Source organism: Struthio camelus, chromosome 2 (assembly GCF_040807025.1).
Source record: "Struthio camelus isolate bStrCam1 chromosome 2, bStrCam1.hap1, whole genome shotgun sequence".
NCBI lineage: Eukaryota > Metazoa > Chordata > Aves > Struthioniformes > Struthionidae > Struthio > Struthio camelus.
Window position 1 is genome coordinate 31097674 of NC_090943.1, and position 26716 is coordinate 31124389.

The following is a 26716-nucleotide window of genomic DNA, read 5'->3' on the forward strand; positions in this document are numbered from 1 at the left end:
AATGGAGTAGTCCATCTTTCACTGGTCTCCTAAAGGCTCTTCTTAAACTTCTTAAACTCAACACAGCAAAAATTTGAGCTCATTATCATTCCTTTCTGCCCTTCTGCCTGCCTTGAGTCTCTGTTAGAGTTGACAATACTATTATCTTCTCTTCCTATCAGACCTTTAATCTTGGCATAATCCTTAGCTTCTATGACAGTAAACATATTTTGAGCCACTTTTCCTTCTGCTACAGACCTTAGATTCATGGTTAGTCCACTTAGTTAGATTTGATTCATAGTCTAACCACTTGACCAGTCCCTTTTCACCTTCCACTGAATTTACTGTAAATTCTTTTTTTTTCATTTCTTTTTAATACTTTTTGCCCTTTCTAGCCCTCTCAAAATTCTCTTACAATTTACAGATCTTTAAACAATGCATATGTATGAATACATGCATATTTACTGAGTGAATCCCAAAGAGACTTAGACTAGGACTTAAATTTGTTCAGGTGACTTTAAGAGGAACTCAAAACAGAAGCAAACAGCACGCTTTTCCAGCGTATTTCTTCCAGAGGAACAACTTTGCATCTGACCAAGCAAGAAAAGTAGCAAGAAAAGCTGTCAGTTTTTTGAGTGAATCGAGGTCTAACTTTTCATAATGTCCTTAAATCCTAAGAAAATAATATGGCTATGATTCATGCCCCTTCTAACTGTCAGGGGCAGAACTGGCATCATGCTGTACCCATGTCGACACTGATCCTTGCAATATTCTTCTCATAAGCAGAGTGTTGGAGGCATTCTCCACGGATTGCATACGGAGCGCATATATATCTCATAAACTGGAATATCCTTCTGCAGTATCAAAGACTTGAAGGAAAAATATTAACTGCCACAAAATACTCACCCGTAAAACCATACTCCTATCAGATATAAAGTCAGAATTTTTTGTATTACTCAAATGTGTGTAGTATGAATGGCTTCTTCAAAACTTTGAGTAAACAGTACGTTAATAAAATTGCATATTTCCATCATGAAAGTTCCATGTCATATTACAAATAACCATAACCTACTCTTTAATATAAAAATTACACATTTCAGTAAGAAAATTCTTTTCCATAATGTCCCATCTCACTCTCTTGTCATCCAGAGTACCCGTTAAGTATATTTTTACACTACTGGTAGTGGAAGGTAGAAAAGCCATCAGTTTTCACAATTACAGTCTCATCTAATATCTGAAATGAAATTTTAGGTGTATTATTTAAAGACTACTGCTATCTAGGACTATTAATAATTTGGACACATATCTTTAAAAGCTCCTATTTACTTGACCCATATAAAAATTACTAATATCTGTTAAAATGAGAATAGAGTGTGATAAAAAACTTCATCTTGAGTAAGTTAGTGAAGTTATAAATTTGAAGATCAAGTCCTGTGAATTTAAGGTTGCTACAGAATGAGTATAGGGAAAGAGGTATTTTCTCTGAGTCCAAGATTTAAGCTTTAAGTTACTAAAGAAAGAAATAATTGTACCAAGCCAACAATGGTACCGATATAAATGTCGATTTCACTGCTTCTTGTAAATTAGAGAAGCTATATGTTGCGGTGAAGGGCATATCTAAAAAAAGTAATAGTAATCGTTTCACAAGATGACGGATCCACTTTCTTTTACATTTGAAAGTAATAGAGAAACAATTTTGGTTTAATCTATATCAGAAATGGGCAGAAACACCCTTCCCACACCATGATTCCCACACACACATTCCATTTCCCTCTCCTTGAAATTTCTTCATGATAAAACAAGAGTTAAAGGAGGATTCGATGTGAATGCCATATACCTGTCATTACAAAGAAATATTTCAATCGATTGAATCTCTAATTCCCTTGGATACTCTGTAGTCCAGTAAAAGTTTGTTTATAATGAAGTGGAACAGCTCCAAATGATAAGCACTTGAGAAGAACCATTCCAAAAGAATTTAATGAATTTTAGTCAAAACTGACATTTTTTGGCTAAGCTGCCACTTTGGAGGGAAAGATTGCTGGGGGAGATTGGTTTGATTTGGTTTGGTTTTGTTGACTTTCTAGCATTATTCTGATGAAAGTTATTTCTTTAAGAAATTACTGACCTGTTGTAGTGTTCTTCCTTTCACTGTCCCATTTAGATCTTTTGGATGCACACCTTCATGATATGTGTTTTCTTTCATCATAATTCCAAAAAAGGAAAAATATTGCATAATAATATATTATTATTGCGTAATAACATTTATTATGATCCTACTAGCAATGAAACTTAAAAATCTGCGCTCTAGTGGTTTGAGGGATAAATGAGTAGGCCCTGCTAAATACATGTATTCACTACAGTTGCTCCTATATGTATGATATCCCTGGCCAATTTACATCTCCTTGTAACTTCTCTGTTATCAACCCATCCCTTGGATCCAAAGTTCTGATCATAACACTTTTAATACAGTTGGCACTTGTTGCACCTATAATCTTGCATGCTCAGAAACTGAAATACAGATTCACAACTAAATTTAGAATTTTCTGGAACAGCAATAAAGTTGCAAATGCAAATAAGCCCCCAAAAGAAAAGAATTATACTACTTTTTAATAGTGATGGGTTGCTACGACTACAATTTCAGTAGCGTCGTTTTGGAAGGGAATAAGAAGGAGGAGAATGTATAAAAGCTTCAATCAAATGAAATCAATCAAAGTGTCTTTCTTAATATGTGAGGGTCTAGATCAGGATTAGTGAGAAGGTCTGACATGTTAGGCTGAAAAGACGATCCAACACATAAGTTTATATGTTGAGAAGGTTGTAAAGCAGAAGTAGGTGCAAAAAAATATTTTTCATCTTATTTTTGCAGTTCTATGGGGAATCTATGTGAAGAAAGGTCTATGGTAAGAACAGGAGGGAAAGTCAGATGCCACAGCTCATATGTCAGGGAGACAAGTTTCCTTTAATAAGAAGAAATACTGTCCATAACAGTTGTGAGGTAGAAAAAGATAAGTGTTAGCAAGGTACACCTGGAAAAGGAGGTATGGAGCTACATCAGATAGTTTTCAGAGAACAGAAAGAATTAGGCAGAACTGATTTCTTGCTTAAGTTAATTTCTCAAGTTATGTTTTTACCAGTTCTATTGACTCTTCTGAAAAATCCTTAAGAAATAATGATTGACTACTTGGCATTTCCAGAAACATTTTTTGAAATACATCACTACAGAGCTGTATAATAGGAAGAACTGCATTGGTGTTTTAACTACTAAAAGGTCAGCACTTCTTTTTCAAGCTTCTAATCTATCTTGTGCCATTTTCAATTGGTGGTGTGGACTGATTGCTTAAAGATATCCAGTTCTTTAGTATTTTTACTAGGTCACAGTGCTTCTGCTTGTCTCAGAAGAAATTCAAAGTAAACAGGAATCTTGTCCAGTTTAGTATCCCTAAAGGGACAAGTTGATTTAATTTGAGAACTGTGGTGAAAGACAAAAAAGGATGCAATCAATTGCAAAATTCAAGTTGAAACACAGCAATTAATATTGAACAAATGACTGTTGAATAAAAATCTATACCATAATGCAGTAAGAAAGGGCAAGCTTAGAAATCTTCAAGTCATGTTTATATTTGTTTATGCTGAATAATAGAAATGGCACAGAGCAGATGCTAAACACAAGCAGATTACTAATGCAACAGAGAAAGCTGCTCTGCCTCTCTAATTGAATTGTATACAGCAATTTCTACTTATTTATTCATTTGCTCATTGTCACAGATTAAGAGATTATGCAAGTTATTTAAACAACTGTTGACTCCCTCAAGGCAACTGCAGTAAAGATCTACCAAAAGGATTTACTACATGAAATATTAATCGGAATGCGTTTTCTTGAATTTACAAGTTCCATTTCAGACACACCAGTGGAGATGAGCAGAGGGCTGTAAAGAGTCATAGTTGCCTGATACTGTACATAAGGCATGATGTGAAGGCACACTCTCCTTTCAAGGATATAATTTACACTTACAGAGTGCTGCATAAAAAATGAAATGTCTGAAAAAACACAGGTTCAGAATTATGTGACAGATAAATGGTGTGATAGAAGGAAGAAATAAAGATGGGACGGAGGTAAAAAGTTTTGGTATTTGGGGGTCCATAGTCTTAAATACAAAAGAAATAGATTAGCTTATTGTCTTTTAAAATATTTGCATATCTAGCAAATTAATAATGATCATTAACAATAAAAGAGTAGTTCAGTTCTATGAATTACAGGCATGTTTAAAGCTAGATTCTTATTCATATTCACTTATGAATACCTACAGAAGTCATTGCAGGCATATGACCTTACTCTATCACTCTGTTATAACGTGCCTCGGGTGGGATCGTAAGCAAGGTTCCCTAAGGAGATACAAAAAGGAAAGGATTCAGTAGTTTCTTCAGTAACACTTGACAGCTCTTCAGAAACTTCCTTTAATGTTCCAATAAATTATATATAAATTAAAACAATTTCTTCATTCCTTAACGATCATTTATGTCCTACTGAAGTAATTCTGCTGCAAATGAGGTTGTGTACTTTTAGCAGCTGGCAGAAGTTACCCAGTAGAGTTCTATTTTAAGAATATTTTTCCAAAATGTACTTTGCATGTACAATTCCCACCTCTCTGTTTATTCTTATTTAAAAAATGACTTAGTAAGAGTCTTCTACTTTGCTATATAAAGACCACTTTCATCCTCGATTTTCAGGAAAGCCTATTCAACATAAGTTTGCAACTGAAGTTTTTTCATTCGCTATTGAGACCTCATTTCTTGTCCCTTTTATTCTTTTATCTTTGAGAATTTTATAAACACCTCCAATATCTTGTATAGGCTGGTCAGTTTTATATTCTTACCAATTGTGTTCTGTATGCAAAACACAATATCTAAGTTTATATGTGCATTCTATATAATATCATAGATAACACTTCAGACTGTGATATCTAGTTCAGGAAAATGAAACTGGAAAGAATTAGAGATGGTCGTTGTACTATCTAGTCATTGTAAGATATGACATAGAAGATGGATTGGAGTAGGACTAAATCTGGATTTTCAATCTCTATTGCTTTGGTTGAGGTCACCAAAAAAAGCTAACAGGCAGAGCCTAATGATTCATGTGCTGCACAAAGGATGCTGAGATTGATTTACATGTGCATTTGTGGGGTCCATATCTGATGGCATACATCAAATGTAATAGTAAAAGTTAATTTGGGGAAAAGATAAAGAAAAATAAAAAGGAGAAAGAGGAAAAAAAAGGGTGAAAGGGGAAAACTCTCCCCAATAGCCATCTGGGAAGAGAAGGAATGGAGGCCTTCCCGTATAAGTGTCCCACTCCAGTACAGCAGGTGGTTGCCTAAATACGTTTTGAACAGTAAACATAATGTTCCATCGGGACCTGTTCAATCTCCCTACTGGTTACTCTTGCTCATTAAACGAGTAGGGCTGACTGAAGCATGCTTTCATTAGGCACAGATATTACATGCACCAACTCCCTGTTAAGCTTTGCCCATGTATATTGCAGGGTAATGTTTATTGGCTCTTTAAACGACTATTATTGACTAATGTCTACTAAACTATTTTCCCCTAGTACAAAGTTATAAACTAGAATCTACAAAGCAAAGGGGTGAAGAGCAGGGAGGAGGTGGGGAAGAAAGGGTGATTCTCAGATCATTGGCAATCTTTTTCCGCAGGAAAGTCCATGTAACAGCCACGACAATCATCTCAAGGTTTGCCAGTGCAAGATCACAAAAGTAAGCGTACTTTGGACTGTAAATACGAGAAAATCTGTGGAAAAAAACCAGCCAGGAAAAGGATGTATATTCGATCCTAATGTTAGCAGCCCAGTATCCAAGGCAAGTCAGGAGAAGATGGGAAGCAAAATCAAAGCATATGTGATAGAGGTAATCCGTGCATATATTGAAAATCTAGTGTCACAGTAAAGCATAAAGTTTTCTCCTACTATTTCATGGCTCACCTACCTAGAAAAGTTCACTTTCAGAAGACTTTCCTGTTCATTTTGTCTTTGTCCTCTACTTTTTCTTTTTTTCTATCCCTATTTTTATTTCTGTTACACTATCTGTTTTATTTTAAACTATTTCTTCATCCTCCTTCCTCCTGCTTCAATTGCTTCAGTTTTATAGATCTTCCCCCTTTTCTCTAGGTATGTATTTTCTCCCTTTTCATTTCCTTTAAATTCTTCCCTTTTCCTCATATTTTAAAGCATGCCTCCAAATTTTGATCCTCACATCTGTTCTGTGCTTTGCCTCTTTCCTCTGAAATGCCAAAGTTCCGTTTCTCTTTTCCATTATAAAATCCTATTTTCTTCTGTTCTGACCCCCCATACGCTCTCTGGCCCCCAAACATCTTTGCCTTCATTTCTTTTGAGCAACTCTGCCCTCAGCTTTTCCACCCCTTCCTTCCTTCTAGCTATCTATCTCCTTCACAGACCTATCCCAGTAGCCAGGAACAGGTTGACTCCGTTTTTGAAGTGAATTGTGGATGTGCATGATAGAGGAGTAAGAGTCAAGTAAGTTTACATTTTGGTGAGGTGAAAGAACAGGTAACATAGAAAGACTGTGAAAGTTTCTGGAAGTATATAATTATGCATCTACTTTTCTCAGTCTCTCTCATAGACAATGAAGATGCACAATAAAAATGTGTAGCTACATTTTATTTTAAAAGTGAGATATACATAGAAAATCCATCTATTTGCTTGTTTAATGCATCTAGTTTGGAAGGTTGAATGTCTTTTGAAAACTAGTGTGTCCCAGCTGGCCAAGTCCCTGAGCCTCTGATTGCATTATTATACGAAGATGGAGAAAAAAAGCTGGGGAAACACATGAAAGATGTACTAAAGCTGTACTGAAGCACTCATGCTCAGCTGGCCTAGAGGTATCACTCAGTGACACGAGTTACAAAAAAACAGAGGTGCTAGGACAAAACCTGAAAATGCAGTTATATAGAGACACATGTCACTATCATAAGTAATTCATTAGTGCCTCTGGTATTTTGTCAAGTGCCAGATAACAGCTGTATTATCCACATATCGTTTATGCTCTTCCCTTCCCACTCAGAGCCACAGAATTAGGAGAAATAGCACACAAGAGATGTGCTGCTACATAGTATTTCAGAATTTCTCTGATGCTGTACATCTCAGAAAAAGACAGATATAGGACAGCTGCTCTTTTTTTTTATTCCCTTTCAACAGCCCTACTAACCTACTATCCCACTGCAATTTCATCAGGCTTAAAATTTGTCTGTCTTTAGAATTATGTGCAGAGCCTCCACTAAGTTCACTCAGCTTTATGCACATAACACAGAAGGCACATTTTTTTCCTGTGTGTTTGTGAAAACAAGTATCAAGCTGTTTCTCATTCAGATGCAAATATAAATCCAATCGGAATGGACAGAAAAGCCTGTAGGCTGCCCTTGTTGAACTGAGAAGCAGGTGAAAAGCAGCCCCTCGTTGCCAGCTTTACAGCAAAGGAAACGGTTAAAATATGGTGAGACAGACAGTCTTGTGGTATTTTTCACTATGAAAGGTCACTGCTCTGCTAGTTCATCACCATCTCTTGGAGAGAACTGCAGCAGGTTGTGGCAGGGAAAGAAAAGTATTACACAGGAGACAAGAAATATTGCAAAGCGTTAGAAAGAAAGCACTTAGTGACTTCAGAGGAGTTGCATGGATATAACCTGGGGCAGAATTTGGCTCTGACTGCCTCTATCTGCATATCACTTCATAAAATCCCGTGGGCTGAGTGGTAATCTTACTTACATGGTTATAAATCCAGAGTATCTCCACTGAAAACAACTGTCATGAAACCCATGGAAGTAATCCAGACTGATGTCAGGGTAAATGAAATCACGTTCTGACCTTAAGCACTTGCTCTGTCTCAGGTAATATTTTTCGTAAGTCTTCCTCGTAGTTAATGTCTCCTCTCAAAATTCAGCTTCAGTGATTGGTGAAGTCACAGAGGTATACTCTGATACTGGTTTGCTTCTTTTGGACTCCCTCCCTTTTAAAAGAAAAAGACAGTCAGAATCGCTTTAGCTATTTGCACATAACCAAGATGCCATGCAAAAAAGAGGCCAAATTTATCTTCTTCTCTTTCTGTGTATTTCACTACTGGTTTGTGCATCTTTTGCTGTCATTGTTCACATATTACAAACCTCCTTGACATGCAGTTGTCTTAAAAGGCCTGCTGACCTTTTCTTCCACTTTTTTTCCCAAAATGACCCCACAGATAACCCTCCTGGAATCCGTCTGATTCCAATGGATACTTTCTCTGAATATGACAATTATATTACTCATTGATCAAGCTAGATAACAAAGAAAGTGGATGCAGCATCACAAGAATGAATCACTGCTACAGCCAATCGTGCACAGAATGGGCTCGGAGAACAGACCAGACAAAAAGCAACATAAAACGTAACCATTTACTTCTTAAATTTGACTTTTGAAACTAAGGCTCAGGTCACTCAAATTCTGTCACCTTAGACAGAAATTATTGACCTATTTGCCAAAGATGATGGCAAGTAAGGTAGAACAACACCATCTAGTATTTTGGCAGGAGTAGTAGCAGGTAGATCCATCAAGTCAGCCCAGAAAACACGTCAGCGGCACAGATATCTCTGCAGCTGCTACTTCTATTACTACTGCTTGCAGAATTATCAGAGTTATTAAAACTCATGGCTTCACAAGCTTTCAGTGCTGCCACAGCTGCTGCTTCATGTGCTGAATGTTTTACCTCTTTGGCAGCAAGAAGCCAGATGACGCTACTTGTGCAATTTATATTGCTTGTGACACATACAATATACGACAGGCCTTCTTTCCTTCCCATTACTTTCATTGCTCTGAAGGACTACTCCACATTTGAAGGACCTGTATCATATTTATTGTTATTAATCTGAATTGTAGTTGCTCCTAGACAGGTCAGTCAGAATCCTATTGTATTAAGTTTCCTATATAAACAATTTGATCCCTCTCAGAGATTAAACTTTAGCCTTGGGTTTTGAGTCTTTTTAATGCAGCTCAAATTCTTACCTATGGATTCTTTCAGCTTTGTTTCTGATTGTCTAAGTGCCACTCGTCATCGCCATCACTGCTTCGCGATATTTACTGAATTAACTTCAGTTAAAAAGCTACTGAATTAGAAACCCTTTGGAAGAGCAGACTTGTTTTTCCTCTCTGTTTACAAAGCACTATGCTATGTGGTATTTCGGGCTATATCAATTACTATTGAAAAACACAATTATAATATGCTGCCATATAATTAGCTGATCCAGGTCTGGATCCAGGCCGTTACCTGTTCCGTTGACACCACTGATCCATTCCACATCTCTCTGCCTCACAAACTACCGATGGTTAGGAAAAATGAGGCAAAGTTTTTCGGAGTGGTCCCTATACCACATTCTAACCTACTATAAGGAAGTCCCAAAAGGAAGACACAAATATTTTTGCTTTGTTATGATTATACGTGATTTTTCTGTGCTATATAAATACATATTTTCCTCATCAAATACTGTGTTTCTAATTCTACGTTATTACACTACAGTAAATTTTGAGTCCAGTCCATTAAATCCAGTGGAGTTACTCTTGAATTACAGAATCCTGCCTGGACAGCATATTGTACAGTACACCCTAAACCTTCTTCCACTAGCAACCTGTATTACTTAACTACATTTAACAACAATTTTATTCTTCTCTCTGGATACAAAATTCATTTACTGACAACTAGAGTCAGCTTATGGCCGTAGGGGAAGATAGTTTCAAATTGAAAAACTTCCCTTATCGAAAGACTAGCAAAGACCTTTAAGTATTTGCAAATTATTTTCATTTCTAAGTTAACAAACCTGAGGCAGACCATCTCTGTAGTCTATGCTCACAGAAATTATGTATGTCCTAGAGAGGTCTGAGGGACTGTAGGAAGGAAACAATTCAAAAGAAGTATTTCCCCATATTTTTATTGCATAAAGAAAGTACAACAGGTATTATCTGACTGAGCCATGCCAAAAATTAAACCAAGATTCAAAAGTTATTTACAGACAAAGTTTATGACCGAACATTGCAGCATATCCGTCACCTATCAACCAAAGATACTTTATTTCAAAAAAATCTGGGTAATAGGACTTGGAACATGAGATAATTCATGAACTCAAATTCAATTGTATATGTTGTCATTTGACTAGAGAAGTTGGCCTACAAAGGCAGAGTCTGCCACAGAAAATATGAAAACTGAAGTACTGAGGTACATAGCTTTGTTGGGAATCTCACTAAGAAGAATAAATAAGAATGTGGAACGATATGCTACATATTTTGTTAAAAATGATATTTACGTTACATCCGCCTGACCCTTACAATATGAATCTTATCTATACCAGTGCAAACTGTTTCCTTTGCACTCATTATATAAACATTCCATATTCTTTCTTGGTACTTTTGATATGTTCAGTACTAAATCAGATAACATTTTTAATGTTCCTGTGTTTCTCCCATTCATACCATTAGAGTAATGCATTAACTATCTGTGAGTTCACCTAGTTTTTATACAGTTAAGCTATGTTTTGTATATTCTTAGCAAGCTTCTGATTAATATAGTCAGTGACAGCACGACAGGTATTTCTTATAATCTTCCTTTACAGTTAAAAGCACATCAAGATTATTTCACTATGTAGCAGCTGAAGTAAACTGCAAACAGGCAGCCTTCTTTTATCGCAATTAGAGGAAAAGTCTATATTCTTGCAAAAAGAATTTTCTTGAAAAATATATCTATTTTTGAATATCTTCTCTCTGTGGTCTGTGAAGCCTGTTTCCTTACAAACGACACATATTTACTATTTTGATTGCCTTACATACCACCTCAATATTTTACTAAAATCTGGTTATACCCTCAAAGCAGAATTTAATCTTACTGTAATTTGTACATCATAAACAGCAAATATATATAATTCTTTGATAATTAAATTACTCAATATAATTTAAGAAGTTCAGGTGATCTAACAGTTGTGTTTTACTGTTATCATAAAATATTTTTCAAGTTTTTATTGAATTTATTTATCCCTGGGAGTGGGAAAAAAGATTTGCTGAGCAGAATAATGGAATTATAATTTATTAAAAAAGAGACTTAATAAGTCTAGATAGTATACAACGGTCTGTAGGTAAATATTCACAAATTTTTGCATTATGAAATTGTATTCACTTTCTATACAAGCAATTAGACTACTAAGACAAAGCTTACTCCGCACCGTGATGGCTTGAGTTACTGATGGGAAGTAACCTGTAATGCATTTTATCACAGCCACATTGCCAAAAATGGGAGTTGCTTTTTTCCACATATTGCCAAGATTCTATCCTTTGAAAATTTTACCAGCCAGTTCCTCATATTACAGGTTTATATCGTATATATACAGTTCATGAACTGTGTTTATCACTTCACAGAACTAGTTCAAAAATTGACCCATTTCTGGAAATAATTGCTATTGTTTCTGCTATTCTTATTATTCTACATTTTGGTTACCTGTTCTGAATGCATATTACCATTCAACAGTTCTCCAGCTCTTGGAATCCTGAAATATGTTTTTCATGTTATGATTATTAATATAATTATGCAGCTTAATGTTTTCCTGTATAGTGGGAAATTGTTAACATTATATACATATGGATAGAGAAAGAGAAACATATCCATACACACACACTATATACAAACACATTGGTCAAGTGGGCAGGGGACCTCGTGACAAAAGACACGGAAAAGGCTGAGGTTAGGTGGAGGAGAGAGTTGTCTAGCGGACAGGCTGGATCCAAGGGTGCTAAAGGAACTGGCCAAAGTCACTGCAAGGCTACTTGCTATCATCTTCAAAAGATCATAGAAGTTAGGGGGAGGCTCCTGTAAAAAGCAAATATCACACCCATCTTCAAGAAGAGCAAGAAAGAGGATCAGGAGAACTACAGGCTGTTCAGCCTTACCTCAGTTCCTAGGAAGATGATGGAGCAATGGAAGGCATTTCCAGGCACATGGAAGACAAGAAGGTGAGTGGGGAGAGCCAGCGTGGATTCACCAAAGGCAAATCATACCCAATCAGCCTGATACCTCTCTCTGATGAGATGAGTGGCTCAGTCAAAGAGGAGATCCGTGTTTGACCAACATATGATCAATGTGATAAAGGGCAGAAATGCTATTCAAAGGAATTCAAGAGGCAGGAGCAATATCCTAACAGGAACCTCATGAAGATCAGCAAAGGCAAGTGCAAAGTCCTGAATCTGGGATTGAACAACTCCATGCAGGAGGCGCCAGCTGAATAGATAACAGTTTTTCAGAAAAGGATCCTGGTGGATGATAAACTGAACATAATTTAGCAGAGTACCTTTGCATCAAAGAAAGTCAACCTTACACGGGGCTGCATTAGCAAGGCTGTAGCCAGCAGGCCAACAAAAGCTCTCCCTTCTGTTTGGCACTTGTGAGACTGCATCTAGAGTACTGTAAGGTTTGACTTAAACCTTGAGAAGCCTTAAGAAAAGAAGGCTAAAGGGCCAGCCTGTTGCGGTCTTTAGTTACCTGCGGGTAACTATATAGAGAAGGCAGAGACAGAGTTTCCCAGAGGTGTGTAGTGACAGGACACAAGGCAATGGACACAAGTTGCAACCAAGAAAATTTCAACTAGATATAAGGAAGCATTTTTAATGATAAGGGTAGTTAGACACAGAAACAAGTGCTCAGAGAGGCTATGGAGTCTCCATCCTTGGAGTTTTTTCAGAACTTGACTACACAAGACCTTGAACAACCTTATCTAAGTGAAGATGGTTTCAGTGGAGGACATGGATGAGACAACCTCCCAGGCTCCTTCCAACCTATGTGATTCTATGATTCTACTCATATTCTTAATGAGGAAAATATTTTCAAATTATTGCTGTTAATTTTTATATGAATAAGCACTGCTTCTAAATTGGTGCTGATACCTAAACATTTAATTTTTAAAGACTTTTCAGCTCATTTTAGCAATACCATCTCCTGAATTTTAGCTCTGGGTCAAGACTAAAATAGGCTTGTAAGCTAGCTGGTACCCCACCCACTTTGTGACACACATTAGGGGTCTAACAGAGCAGATTTTTCACGTCAATCATATTTTTGAAAAATGAGAAAATGCTATTCTCTTTGACCTAAAATGGATTTTTAAATAATAATCTTAGCCAGGTGAAAGAAAGGCTTCAGTTCCACAATTATTCAGTAACTATCACAGAACCTGTCACTTTACTATAATATTATCAATCTTACTATGTGCCAAAAGGTCCTGGTAATGAACAAAGATGAATGAAACCTCCCAATTAAGTTAAGCTGAGAGTTCAGAGTTTGACGTTCACTGTGCAATGGAGGCATTCTACATTTGAAATGATTACCTGATGAACGGCATAGAATCCCTAAAGTGACAACAATTTCTCCTTATGTTTGTGTATCTCTTTTGTATTATGTATGGGCTGGGTTCCAAGTATATTTATTATCAGAAATAGTGAAGATTACTTTTATCTAGACACGTATAGAAATGGAGTTTCTTTGCCTTTAGGATATTCAAGTATTTCTGGCCACAGAAAAATAGTGTTGAAGGACAAGAGAGTACCTTCCAAAAAGATCAGAGACATGAGGTAACAGCACAGAAAGGTCTGACATCAACTGTTTTGTCCAAGATCAACAAAGTAAATCATTTAATCTGAAGAAATATAATATTGACCAAAATGAAGTGTGCTTATTAGTAGACATGTCAGCTGAATCTTGACCAAAAAGCTTGAAAGAGGCCTTGAAAGGTCATCCCCCTTCCTTGAGGCAAGATCAGCCATCCCCAAATGATTCCAAACATGTCCAAAATGATCCCATTTTTTAAACACTACAGTGATCTAGTCTAGCCAAATCTAGTTGTATACTTAACTAAGCTACGGTCAGAAATTGTCTTTGACATCTATTTACATCTCTTCTGCGATTATTTCACGTCCTGTCCACAGAGGACAAAGAGGGGAATATATTCTTTTGCCCAGTTCATGTTAGAGCTTGTAGGATAAAATTTTGGAACTAAGCAGAGTCACTTTTTGGCTTTCTGCAATGCCTAAACTAATACTTCATGAGTGAATATCATTCAAAATGCTTTGATTAGTAGCTGTGACGACAGTATGAATTACATTGAGATGCATTTGCCTCATCATGTTGGTGCCAGAACAGTAAAGAATTACATTCTACTGGTAATAGATGAATACTTGCTTTTGTACCACACACTTCCTTACTGCATATGGAACAGTCAAAACACCAGATACTCTGCAAAACTCCCAGACATTCTTCTGTTTTCCTTCTTAACTATTCCATTTGGAGTGATGAGGCAAGGAGAGGCACAAATGCAACTTTTCTTTCAGTTTTGGAAATATATTCTCTCATCTCCCCAGGAGACACCATAGTTTCATTCTTTTTTTAAACTTACAGTTCTTTATGTTCTAGAAGTAGAATATATCTCTTAAAAATCTGCACAATTATATTTGATGACAGGACCACATTGCCCCTTGAAATATCAGGAATGTATTTATATGGATAGAATTTGTAGAAATGTGGTTACGTATTTCATTCTATAATTTTTGCTCTGACAGTAACAATCCTAACTAAATGACTACAATTTTTGTCTATGCTCAGCAGTTTATTTAAAATCTTTATTTCCATTACTGTACTCAGGCTTTACATGCTTAAGAATGTCCTTTTTAATTAAAATTCTTTTTAGTTAAATCTTGAAGACTAAACATAAATCTACCTTAATAGTATTTTTCCCATCCACAGTTTTCTTTTAAAGCCTATTAAAGACTTACTAACCTAGCTGGTCTCTGCCCTGCAAACAGCTACACAGGCAGCCGCAACAAATGCATGGGGGTCCTACATCACTGGGCAGGATTTCCAGATTATAGTCCAAAACTCAGCTGCTCATTTCTGATTTAATGTGCTCTGCTTTAAGTGCAAGATTTTGATCAGTGCAATCAGTTTGCACAACATTAAAGCACAGGTTTTCATTTATTGGCCTCTTCCCTAGTGGGATCCCCACCCCAGACTGCAACAAATAGCAACAGTATCAGCACCTACAGCTAGGGTCTGCAGCCTAGGTTGTGTTTATTATGCAAGGTGTATATTTTGCTAGCTCTCAAATGAGAATCCTAATTTCAATAACAGTGTCCATAGGCTTGAAATAGAGCATGAAAGCTGAACACCTGTAAGGAGAAATTTTATGATAAAAACGTCCATTTACCCCCTTAAGCAAACCTGATCATTTTTGCTCCACTGAAATCCCACTTTCATATTCGCCTGTATATATTCAAGATGTTTAATAACTGCTAAGGGTTACCAAGAAGGATATAACATTTAAAAACTGGAAAACTTTGGGAAGAAAGGGGTTTGCTTTTGAATTAGTAAAACTTAGCTTATTCAAATACCTATCTGTGAATCATATAAATGCACAATCTTGCTGCAGAGGAGGCCATGTGGGATTCTCTGCTTAATTTTAAGCCAGAAATAAGCAGTAATCCTAAAACATTTGAAACTTCATTGGGGAAGTCTTTAAAAGTTAAGAACAAACAACTGAAGTTATTAAAAGATATCCAAGCCCCAGCAATGTCCCAAGACATTCATATTCCCAAACATGCTGCATCTTGTTGAAGATTAGAGCTTAGTATGATCTTGGAAACAGATACAGGAAAGCTTTTGCAGCACATCTCTGCTAGCTGGTATCCTGTTTTTGTAATTCATCTGCATTTCATCATGAATAAAGCAGTGTTTTTTTACATTCTTATCTATGAAACTTCCTCGTATAGGTACATGTGAGAGCCAAATTTGTGAAATGATTTATTCCGAGTCACTGCTTATTTGTTGTCACCATTTACTGTAGCTGCAAAAGAACAGAGAAAACCAGCCTCGTCTCCTGGCTGAAGTTCATCCACATGAGTTCAGTCATCCCCAGATCCTGAACTCAGCAAATGCTCAAGGGCCAACCCCTCTGCGCGCAACTGATGACCTTCTGAGTAAACTCATGGCTATTCTAGGACTGTTCTTAGGAAAGCTTCTTGCACCTTCCTTTGTAACAGATGTAATCAGGGACTACCAAAATTTGGGTGCTGGCACAGATAAGCCACAAGCTTCATCACTCCTGTAAAATTTAGATATCTGTTTTTTTTCTGAGCGTCTGCAAGCTACTGCAGGCATAAAATGAAAGACAAACAACAGACTAAAATCTATCAGACTTTACTTGTTTTCAGTGAGAACTATGTTAGGCAGCAGATGAAGATCTTAATTTTACTATTTTAACTTTAACATAATAATTCATAGAATACTACTGAATTTTATCTTGCTCCCCCTCCACTCCTCCAGTCTTCAGATGAACTAATAGATATTGAAATAATTAACAAGACCTGACCTGTATGTCTTTTTGCCATCTCAGCACAGACTCAAGTCCTTGTTCAGACCATTTAATAAAAGATAATAAACGTATAATCAGTGCTATTGAACAAATGGACCGCATCCTGAGGTTCACTATAATGAAAAGTCTAACAACAAAGGGAAGATGAAATAAGACACAGCTCTTGAAGAAAGGAAATAAATAGAAACAATCCAACTAAGCAAAGAACAATCTTGAAAGGTATTAAATTAAATGAAACAGCTGATTGAACTTGACATTTGGTCCCCCCAAAAAGAATGCTACAATAAGGCAGGAGCATCATTCTGGAATTTAGACTGCTAAAAGCAATCAGCCATTGAGCTTTAAAAAGCACTGCAATTATATGAGCTTCTAAAGAAGCCAAGACATGCCCCCTTCTAAAAAGATTATTGGCATGAATAGCACAAAAGAGTGAAGGGGACTTGGGGGGAGAAGGAGTGAAAGAATGAACAAGAAAAAAAATCTATGGGAAAAAAATGTGGAAAAACATTCTATGCCTATTGGGATATTATTTAAAACAGAGTCTAAGCGAGTGTGTGCTGGTAAGAATGGGTAAATGAAAGCAAGGGAGAGGTTTATACATGAAAATGGACAGTAGATACAACAGCTGCAAAATCAAATACTTACAAGTACAAATGAGAGAAATCAACAATCTTTACTGCACTGGTTCTCCTCCCTTGAGTATATGCATTATGACACAGGCTTTTAATACATAATCACACACCGTATTTTTTCTGCACAGGACCCCTACCTCATTGAGTGAGCAGAATGGATGGTGATCAATTAAAAAAGAATAGCTATTCAGTGTGTTGTTTTACTCTCATTGTTCGTGTTGTGGACTTAAGCCTTATCTACTGCACACTATTCAAAGGCTGCTACGAAGACAGAATTATTAATTTCCTCATGGGCTTTTCTCTGACGCTCAGCACTATGATTCTCCACAAGCATTAATTTATCTTCACAAAGTGCAATGTGATGTGAGAGGTTACTGTTATCCCCACATTACAGATGGCAGGCTGAACCGGCAAGACACTGAATGTAGAAGTACCTGCTTATTTACAGTGTACAACATAAGATTGTTAGCAACTGATTCTCAAATTACATAATATATCACTCAGCACGTTCAAGACAATATTCCTACCAACTTCAGTTGTAGCTAAAAACAGTCAGAACAACATAAACCAACAGAAATCAGAAAAGGAAGAGTGACTACTTCTACTGCAACACCGCACTGGAACTCTGTGGCAGAGATTAAATCCAGTTGTCCCGGGCAGAGTCCAAACACATAAACTTTTTTTCCTCATTCATTCACCTCCCATCTTCAGCAGTAAAAAGTGAGGTCACATAAAAAGCAGCCTGGATTCATGCCCCAGGCTGGTCCATGTAATGCCCTGAATAAAGCCCGGGCTGCCATAGAAGATACACAAAGTGATCATGGAATCAAAGTGTGTATGAATATGCAAAAAAACTAGGAACTAAAGGTAATCTGTCACTCTGTAACTTTAAAATGCTTGGTTTTGCAGCCATAGTAATGCCTAAAAGTAGGGCAGATAGCGGTTTCTATGCTATTTCCTGCACTCTTAAATGAAAAATGAAAGAAATACAACTTCCATTATGTGACACTACCACATTGTCTTTTGGGAGAGCTAGGGTGTTTGCATGGTCTTTGCCATGTACGCTCACGATATACCTACTAGCAGCACTAGGACATTGCAGAAGCCAGTGCTTAGGGGAAAAAAACAGACTTTCCCATTGGGTTTCAAAGATGTTCTCTCGGAGCAAAAGGTGAAAAATTTCAGATATGTTAGCATCCGTTCTAGGCCTCAAGGACGGGCATGTTCCTCCACCTTCTCGTAACAAAAACTTCTATTCCTAATCCCATGTTCTCTTCCGGCTTGCCCAAATCTACCGTTTGTCCCAGTCTTAATGCCCAGGCCAGTAAAATAACAATGAACTGATCACATACCTCTATAACTTTATATAATTGTCTTTGCATTGAATCCTTTTGAATGACTTCTTTATTCCTGCTGGGCCTAACAGGAGAGTCCTGAAGACTATACAAAAGGCCAGCTTCAATTCTGTGGCCAGTCCCTGTTCAGGCCTCCTCAGAGAAGCTGGCAGCGTTTACTACAGAGAAATTCCAGCTTCTTTCCTTAGGTCACGACTGGAAAATGAACATTTTTGCTGTGATTATCAGATGCTCTGAAAGGCTTGACCAAACTCAGTGAGAACAGAATCTTCTTAAGACTTAGCAGCTTAAAGTTTGGTATCTGCTCCTGGGCAGTTTACCAGTTTGTAAATCAGAGGATTTCATGCTTATAAAAATAAATGGCCTTGTCAAATTTCACACAGACTGGGACTAGCTCCAACTTAAAATTTTTCAGTGACCTATAACATGGTCCAGTATGAGTGAAATCTCACAGCTACAAGAAAGGCACATTCTTGGCATAAAGGCCATGACCCAGTCAAGTGTCAGGTTCTGCCAAAAACAAATGGGTTAAGGTCTTCTCAGAAGGAAGATTCATTATAATTTTATATTAGTAAACAATACATTTTACCTAGTTTCATTTTAGGAAACAAACTCTTATTACTGAAATTTAAAAAACAATGGAAAATTTCATTTAAATTATAAAATCTGATGAAAAATTACTGCTGAAAATGTATTTTTACTAGAAAATTGTACATCTCTAACGTTAGCTAGTGCTGCCCATTCTGATTTTAATATACTTTCATAAGCAAACAGAGAAGAGATAGCAACAATGCAGACATTAATCAAATCTAAGATACAATAAAAAAAAGAGAGAGAGAGAGAGAGAGAGAGAGAGAGGTGATAGCTCTGCACAGTTTCCAAAGGATACTGTGCAAATGTCATCTCTACTGTAAACAAGTATTATTCTAACTCAGGGAAGTGTTTTAATACAACCTAGACACTAACATATTCTCTGCAACCAAACAGGAAAAGTTCAATAATGTACTGGCAAATTCGTCTCATCTTTATCCTGATACAATGCTCACAGTAAAGATCTCCCTACTTTCCTTGTGCTCAAAACAGTATCAGCCAGATCTGTACCAACATGATTTTAGAAGGGGCCCCTAATGAGCAGTGTGTATGGTCATTACATTACTTCTGCTTCACCTTTCCCATTCCTTCTCTCCAGGGCACTAAGCAAAAAAGAAAGTAGCAACTTGCCTACTTAAAGCTGTATTTTATAATCAAGATCAAAGAAAATACAGTGAGAACCACAGATAAGAGTTAGCAAAATATGAAAGCAACTGCAGAACATATCTAGTTAATGCTAGACATATAGAATACTAGTGAAGTTACTTGAAAGGCAGAGCTAAAAAGTTGTAAATGTTGGAGTGATTCACACTGAGATTGTTTCCTTTCCACAGACATCCAGAAGCTCAGGTAATTTGGGGGTAGAATAACAGTGAAATTGTGTATTTGCTAGAACATTCAAAGATAGATCATGATAAATTCACAAATCTAAACCTTTGTTATAAGAACAATGACTTGGAATAATTATACTTATCCAGGTAGGCTTTATGGGCCATTTCTCTTCCTTACGTGTCCAACATCACATCTCACATTTTTGCATATCAAATAACAGTAACTACTCTTTGGACACTCCAAATTGCATCTGCAGTTTGCTCTCACAAGACTGGAGACTTCATCTGAAACTTTAAGGTAAATACGTTATGTTAAATAACTGTTTTAAGTCAGGCACCTGTTTCTCTTCCCAGTATAAAAATAGTACAAATTGAATTTCTTTCATGTATATGAATATGTCTGGGTATTAGAAGCTGCCTTTAAATTCCTACCTTGGCATTGTATTAGACATCTGTTGTTATTTACAACTAAAAATACATGGGATTTGTTTTTGAACAAACTTGTACACATGCAAATTTTGAATTTCTTTCCAAAGGCAGTTTCTTTTAGCTACCAGAACTTTTAAAAGGCAGAATAGGAATTGTTCCTCTCCTTCTCTCAGCTTCATTTACCTTGAAGGTTATATTTGTCAAGATCTGTTTGTCAGGTTTCAGTCATAGCTCCTATAATAAAGAGTCAAGCAGTACTTTTCAGGAATTCCAAATTCCTAAGGGTGTTTACAAACATACCTAGAAATTGGAGGTGTTTAGGAGATATTTCTGATTCTGCAGAGTATGTATACCTCAGTCTATAATAAATTTCCATTTCACAAGCCAAACAAACAAACAAAAATTTGGATGGAGAGGAGGGCTAGAGGAAGCATATTCAGGTCAAAGCAAAAATTTTTGGATTCAGAAAAAAGATTTAAATTAAGGCATCAGTTCAACCCTAGTGATAATATCTTGTTTTTCTTTCAAATGATCTAACAAATAGCTGAACTTTTTCTTCTCTGTTTTCTCCTTGTTACTTTGCATGATCTAGGTCATCATAACATGAAAAATTGTTTTGCAAAACAAATTAAAATATCTAGCTTAAGAAAACACTGATAGACTATAAACAATAGAATGAATGGGCATTTTCAAAATGAGACATCTGGATTAAAAAGCTTGTGTTTTTCTGAACACTCTCCCATATGTCTCTTTGATCCTAAACTATTCACTGAGTTCACTGTTAAAATCTGTTGACAGTTCCAATTCACATCAAACTCCACTTTTGAGTAAATTTAGTAATATTCTTGAAATGAATTGCCCAGCTCTATTGTCAGTTTATCTAAAAATGACTGAATTCAACAATCCTAAGGTTTTATGTAATTACCTGGATACTAGGATGAAAGTTCATAGCTCACACTTAGCTCACTTAACAGCTAAACTGAAATCTCCAAGTACCAATGCTGCAAATTCCCTTTTTCCTGATAGGGGATCATGTCAGGGGAAAACACAAACCACAACTAATATTTTTTAGAACAACTTTAAATAAATAAGGTAATATTACTAGAATCAAGTTGATACTACTAATACCAGAAAACTATTCACATTATACGTTTGTTGATTCCCTCACCCAATGTGCACGTGCGCGCACAAATACACACACACGCATGCACATATGCACAAACACATACTCATAACTGTCTGATTGGAGCAATAGCTGGAAGGCCAACCCCAGATGTTTACCCAGAAGCAGAGAGTTGTGCTGACATGCCAGTGGCATGCCATAGGTATTAGAAAGTTTTTCTTCTGGTAGAGACAGTGGTAGTACCTCTAAAAGCCATAGTATCTCTTTTCAAGTATGATTGAACCATGAGCTTTTTTTTTTTTTTTAATGGCATTATTTCATTTAGTTTGCTCAGAGTCTTTGCTTATTTCAAGTGAAATTTCTCATCACACGTTGCTACTTCTATTTTTTTCAGTATGCATCTCTAGGTTAAAAATTTTAAATAAAAAAGCATTACACTTATCTTTCTGATTCTGGACATCCATATTCACTCTTCATAAAACGCAGCTTAAAGAAATAAGAGTCTAATCATCATTTTAACATCAACTGTGTTCTCACATTTGGAATGACAAACATCTGCATTGCTATATTCTAAGCCTTATATTTTCTTTGGACACTAGCACGGTGATATGGTGATGAGATCAGTTTTTATCTCTGCCAAAGGATTTTCCAACCCTGCTTCTGGTGCACCAATGCCAGGTCAGGCTGAGTGAGTCACAGACTACCAGAGTGGAATGACATCCATTTGAATAATTTAGGATGCCTAAGAGAGAAGACATCAGAGCTCTCAGAGAACAAGTACATGCTTACATGCACTCAGCTGTTATTACCTGGTACTTTCTTAATAAACACAGTCCATATCAAAGTGTTTTCCCCTTATTCTTACTGTTACATAGGCATCAAAGCAATCAAAAGGAATGTCGTGAGTTTTTTCTTTGATTTACCCACCAAAAGCTGTAGCACATTGTTCAGTATCTCCAGTCAGTTATCCAGAGGAAGAAAGGAACAAACAGGAATTCTGAAGGCCTAGAATGATTAATATGGGGATGATACATGAAAGAAGTAAAACAGGGGAAAATAAATGAAACAAAAAAACCTATCATAACTATCCTGCAGTTCAATAGCACTGCAGCGTATACATGCATGCAAGTAACACAAAGAGATTCCCTCCTTCTCTGAGAGCTTCCCTGCCTGCTTGCTCTTAATGTCTAACCCTTTTCCTCTTCCCCTTCTAAGGACAAAGGTTATCTATAAACTTAATTTTTAAGGAGCAGCACTTCAAAAAGAGTATATAGCTGAGCTAATGATTACCTACATAAAGCTATGATAACATAGAATCTTGTGTTTCCTGTACTTATGAAACATACTTATCTTAAGCCATATCTAACCTTAGCTGTGCACGTGGGTAATATGGGCACAAAACTTCTTCATTCTGTCTTCTACTGAAAGCCAAGCTTGCAGTGAAGGATTCTTGGTTCCTGTACAGCTAACTTCAAAGATGCAGTTTTCCGGAATGAAGACGTCAGAAGAGACTTTCACAAACCATTTAGTGAAAAAAGTTGAACCTTGAAATATAATGAAAAGAGAAATTTCAGGGACATTGCATATGCAAAAAATGAAATGGCAAATATAATCGGACATGCAATATTTTCATATAGCCTTTCATTCAGATTCATAGACAAATCCTATCCCTAAAACTTACTCTGAAAAGCAAAAATCTCATGTAGTAAATTTATTATATGCAATATTGCAGAAGATTGTCTTCTACTGCCTAGAATGGGCAAAACTCTTGGAAATGTCTCTGGCTTTTAAAAATGGTAAATGGGTATGATGAAATGGATAAGGCACATTATTTTTAACTAAACAAATTACTAATTATATGGGAATAAATAGTCTGCATAATCTTTTACAGTGTGAATATTACAATACTGAAAGTACACATGAGAGTAAAATAGAGTAATAAGGAAAAAAAAAATTTTTAAGTATGAATCTACTTTTCGTTGTCTAGATTCAAAAAAAAGCTATCAATATCTTTGCAATTATTTAAAGACAGGGAACAATTAGAGTATATTCATTACATGCTTTTAAAGTAAAATTAGTAAGAATGTCAAACTGATAATTTTATAGACTGTATTTCTCTAAGAATCATTAATACTTGAATTCCACTGTACAAGATTCTGTATCATGTCTCTCTCATGCTGCCTTGCCCTGCTACTCTGAGCAGCAACAAAGCTGAGAATCAATATATTTTTACTCAGATCACAAATCACTAGAACAGAGGAGTGACCAAAATGTGTCCTATTTTAAAACTCATGAATGCAATTTCCAGTGAAAGGCAGAATATGACAGCCAGGTATATTTAAAGCAGCTTTCCTTTGGGTAAGGTGCTCTAAGGTGAGTGTATGGAGTATTTGAGGCTTTCATCGACTTCCTTGTATATATGAGTGAGATTAAAAGAATTAAAAAAAAAAAATTTTTAGTCTCTCCCACACCTTCCAAAGATGAGGAAGCAATGCAACAAATGACTCAGATATAACGAAGAGATATTTTTGAAGGTGAAATTGACATTGAGAAAGTAAAGGCTAAGTGTAGAACTCAGCTCTGCTGCCACCAGTACATACTGGAGAATAGGAGACTCATTTCTGTTACCAAGAACTACAGTGTGGGGTCATAGGGAATAGAATAACTGACTCACTTAAAACTCTCCTCATTCTCAATACAAAGACTATTGATCTTTAGTTCTTCAAGGGACAAATTCCCACTCAAAATCCAGTTTCTAAAATAACTAATTCCCATAGAAAGAAGAGGAGAATCCAGAAATACGGTATGAGTGATTTACTTCTTTAGAGATGGCATCTGACAGACTTCTCAAGTTACCTGTCTGTCCCCTGGCACAACAGCTGCAGACTGAAGACCACGTTTTCAGCAGTTGCTCAGAAGTGCCTTGATAACTACCTTACCTCAGGGGGTGCATCCTAAGGCCCCGTAATTTTTCTCCTGTTCTGCTGGGTCTCTGCCAAATCCTTTGACTTGAAGTAACAAAGAGTAATTTAAGACTACTTTAGAAGGTGGATGAACATACACTTCTCCGAGCTCAAACTCCACTTTGTGCACTGAAGATAACTTCAAATACATGAGCCCGTTTAATCAGTTCTTATTGACATAATCTCTCTTTGAAATCAAAAGTGAGAATGATTTAGTATGTGAAGATTTATATTCCTTACCAGGGCAACTGGAACAGACTAGATCCAAAAAGTCTACAACCTTAGACTTTCTTTCTTCTATCAGTTTTGCTTTAAATAGAGATGATTAATGAAAAGCAATTATGCATCTTTCTAAAATAACAGCTGCAGCACGCAGCTTTTCCTGTTAATGAAATATCTCTCCATCTAAAGCAAGAGCGTGTGAAGACTCAGTAAAGCTTCTGGTTGTCTATCACCACAGAAGATAAGTGGTATGAACTTTAATCAAGTCTGTTCGGCCCATCCTTGGTGAATAAAACCTCATACACAAATTTACCTGTGTATTAGGCATGCTTTTCAAATCAGTACATAGGTTGTCCTTACTATTTTGGTCAAAATAAAGAAAGTTCATAGTCACATGCTAGAGGAAAATTCATAGAGGCTGGTGGTAAAAGGTGAAGCATGTCTTCCCTACATTTGTGTGGTATGAAAGAACCATTTCTGCAGTTTGTGTCATGATGCTGTCTGTAAACTGAATCAAGAAACAATTCCACTGCAACACAATATGTGATTCAGTGTTAATCTCAGTAAAGTCAGGTAGCTGAGTAAAGTTAACTTGTTTGTTACAAGCTTTTATTTACAACCTACTTATATTCCATATTTTCCATATTCCATATTTTGAGAATAGACATTATCCAATGCAGTTATCACATGCTTCTCTGATGGCTAAAATATGCTTACATAACATTTCTGCCAGAGATTTCTGTAATCATAAGGACACAGGTTCAAATGCCATGTCATAATAAACAAAAAATATGATGTGAAGAATCTTCCTTGTCCCCCAGCTCAGAAACTTGAGGATCTCTCTTGTATGTGGATTTAATAAGTAATATTTCTCCTCTTCTAAGAATGAGTCTGCATATACAGCAAAGGAAAATTTTGGAATAAAGGAATGTAGGCATCATTTATTAGAAAAAAAGAGGTAGAAAATCAGCAATTAATCCTAATCTATCCTTAACTTCATCTTAGATTGTCACCTAAAATGACTTTCAACTTTCGGAAAACCAGCAACAGATGAATATTTCTTTAACTCTTTATACTTCATGAGGAATTATTTTAGTTGAATCCAAATCTCTTTGCACGCCTCATGAATCCCTAGAAATGTCATTTGAGGACAGGTGCAAGATTTCGCAGCAGTTTGCGTGTATTAGAAGAAGACCTCAGGCTTTTAATGAGAATGAATTTTGTTGGGATATCTGGTATCTGAAATGCTTCACTCCATATTTATATAGTTAGAAAATTGCCATCATTTTCTTCTAATTTCTTATCATAACCATTCCATAACAAAACAATCATATGTTTCTGTCACAAGTTTAGGACATTTAGCTTAGGATCATAAGACTTTAACAAACCTTCCGAGTTAACAAGAGTTGTGCCTATAATCCTGTTATTGTAACTACTTACCTGCTTTCATCCTGAAATCACAGGTTTCCTTCTTCCACTACATCTTTAATTCTTAAAATCTTTCTTCTAATTGCCATCCAAAAGACACTTAGGATTAATTATAATTATGTGTTCCTACACCAACATTGTACTGCCTGAAACTCCCTTGATGTGTTAACATAAAGCAAGTATTTTCCCTTCAGTCTTAACTTGCTAGGTTAAACAAAGTAAGCTGATTTAGCCTCCTTTCTTTTGATATAAATGTCTTTCCCCTTGACATCTCAGTAATTCTCTGAATTGCTCCAGTTTTAGTTCATCTTGCTTAACACAGACGCTGAGAATTTTACATATTATTCCAGAGGATGTTTCAACAGTGGCCTATACATTAGAAATAATACTTTTCCTCCCTATTAGAAGCACCATGCCTGAAAACTTTCTAGGATTGCATTTTCCTTTTTCACAGCTGTCTCATATTGGTCACTGTCATCCTATGACTAGCTAGATTTGCTTGCTTCCTCGAATTGCCAGAGGATGATCCCCTCACCTTAGGCAATGCCTACCATCTTCAGGCCTAAATCTAATTAGATTAGCATACTTCCATTTCTTTTACAGAAGTAATTATAAATGTTCTTTTATTTGCTGAAGCCAAGAAAGATGTGATTGTTAGTTTCCTTTATCTAGAAAACCAGCTCTCTGATAAATTCTATATATCAAATTAGTGTGATTT

The 26716-nt window shown here is 36.3% G+C and overlaps 1 long non-coding RNA gene across 1 annotated transcript in view; it reads right to left on the minus strand.

Annotated features, from left to right (window-relative positions):
* Positions 1-2104: 2104 nt before the first annotated feature.
* The window catches only part of LOC138066168 (uncharacterized), a 114201-nt gene continuing 89589 nt past the window's right edge, over positions 2105-26716 (minus strand). Inside the window, exons 2-4 of the long non-coding RNA XR_011139410.1 lie at positions 22753-22929; positions 7871-8012; positions 2105-2175 (exon numbers count right to left, since the gene is read on the minus strand). This is a non-coding gene — a long non-coding RNA (uncharacterized lncRNA). The remainder of the gene's footprint in view (positions 2176-7870; positions 8013-22752; positions 22930-26716) is intronic.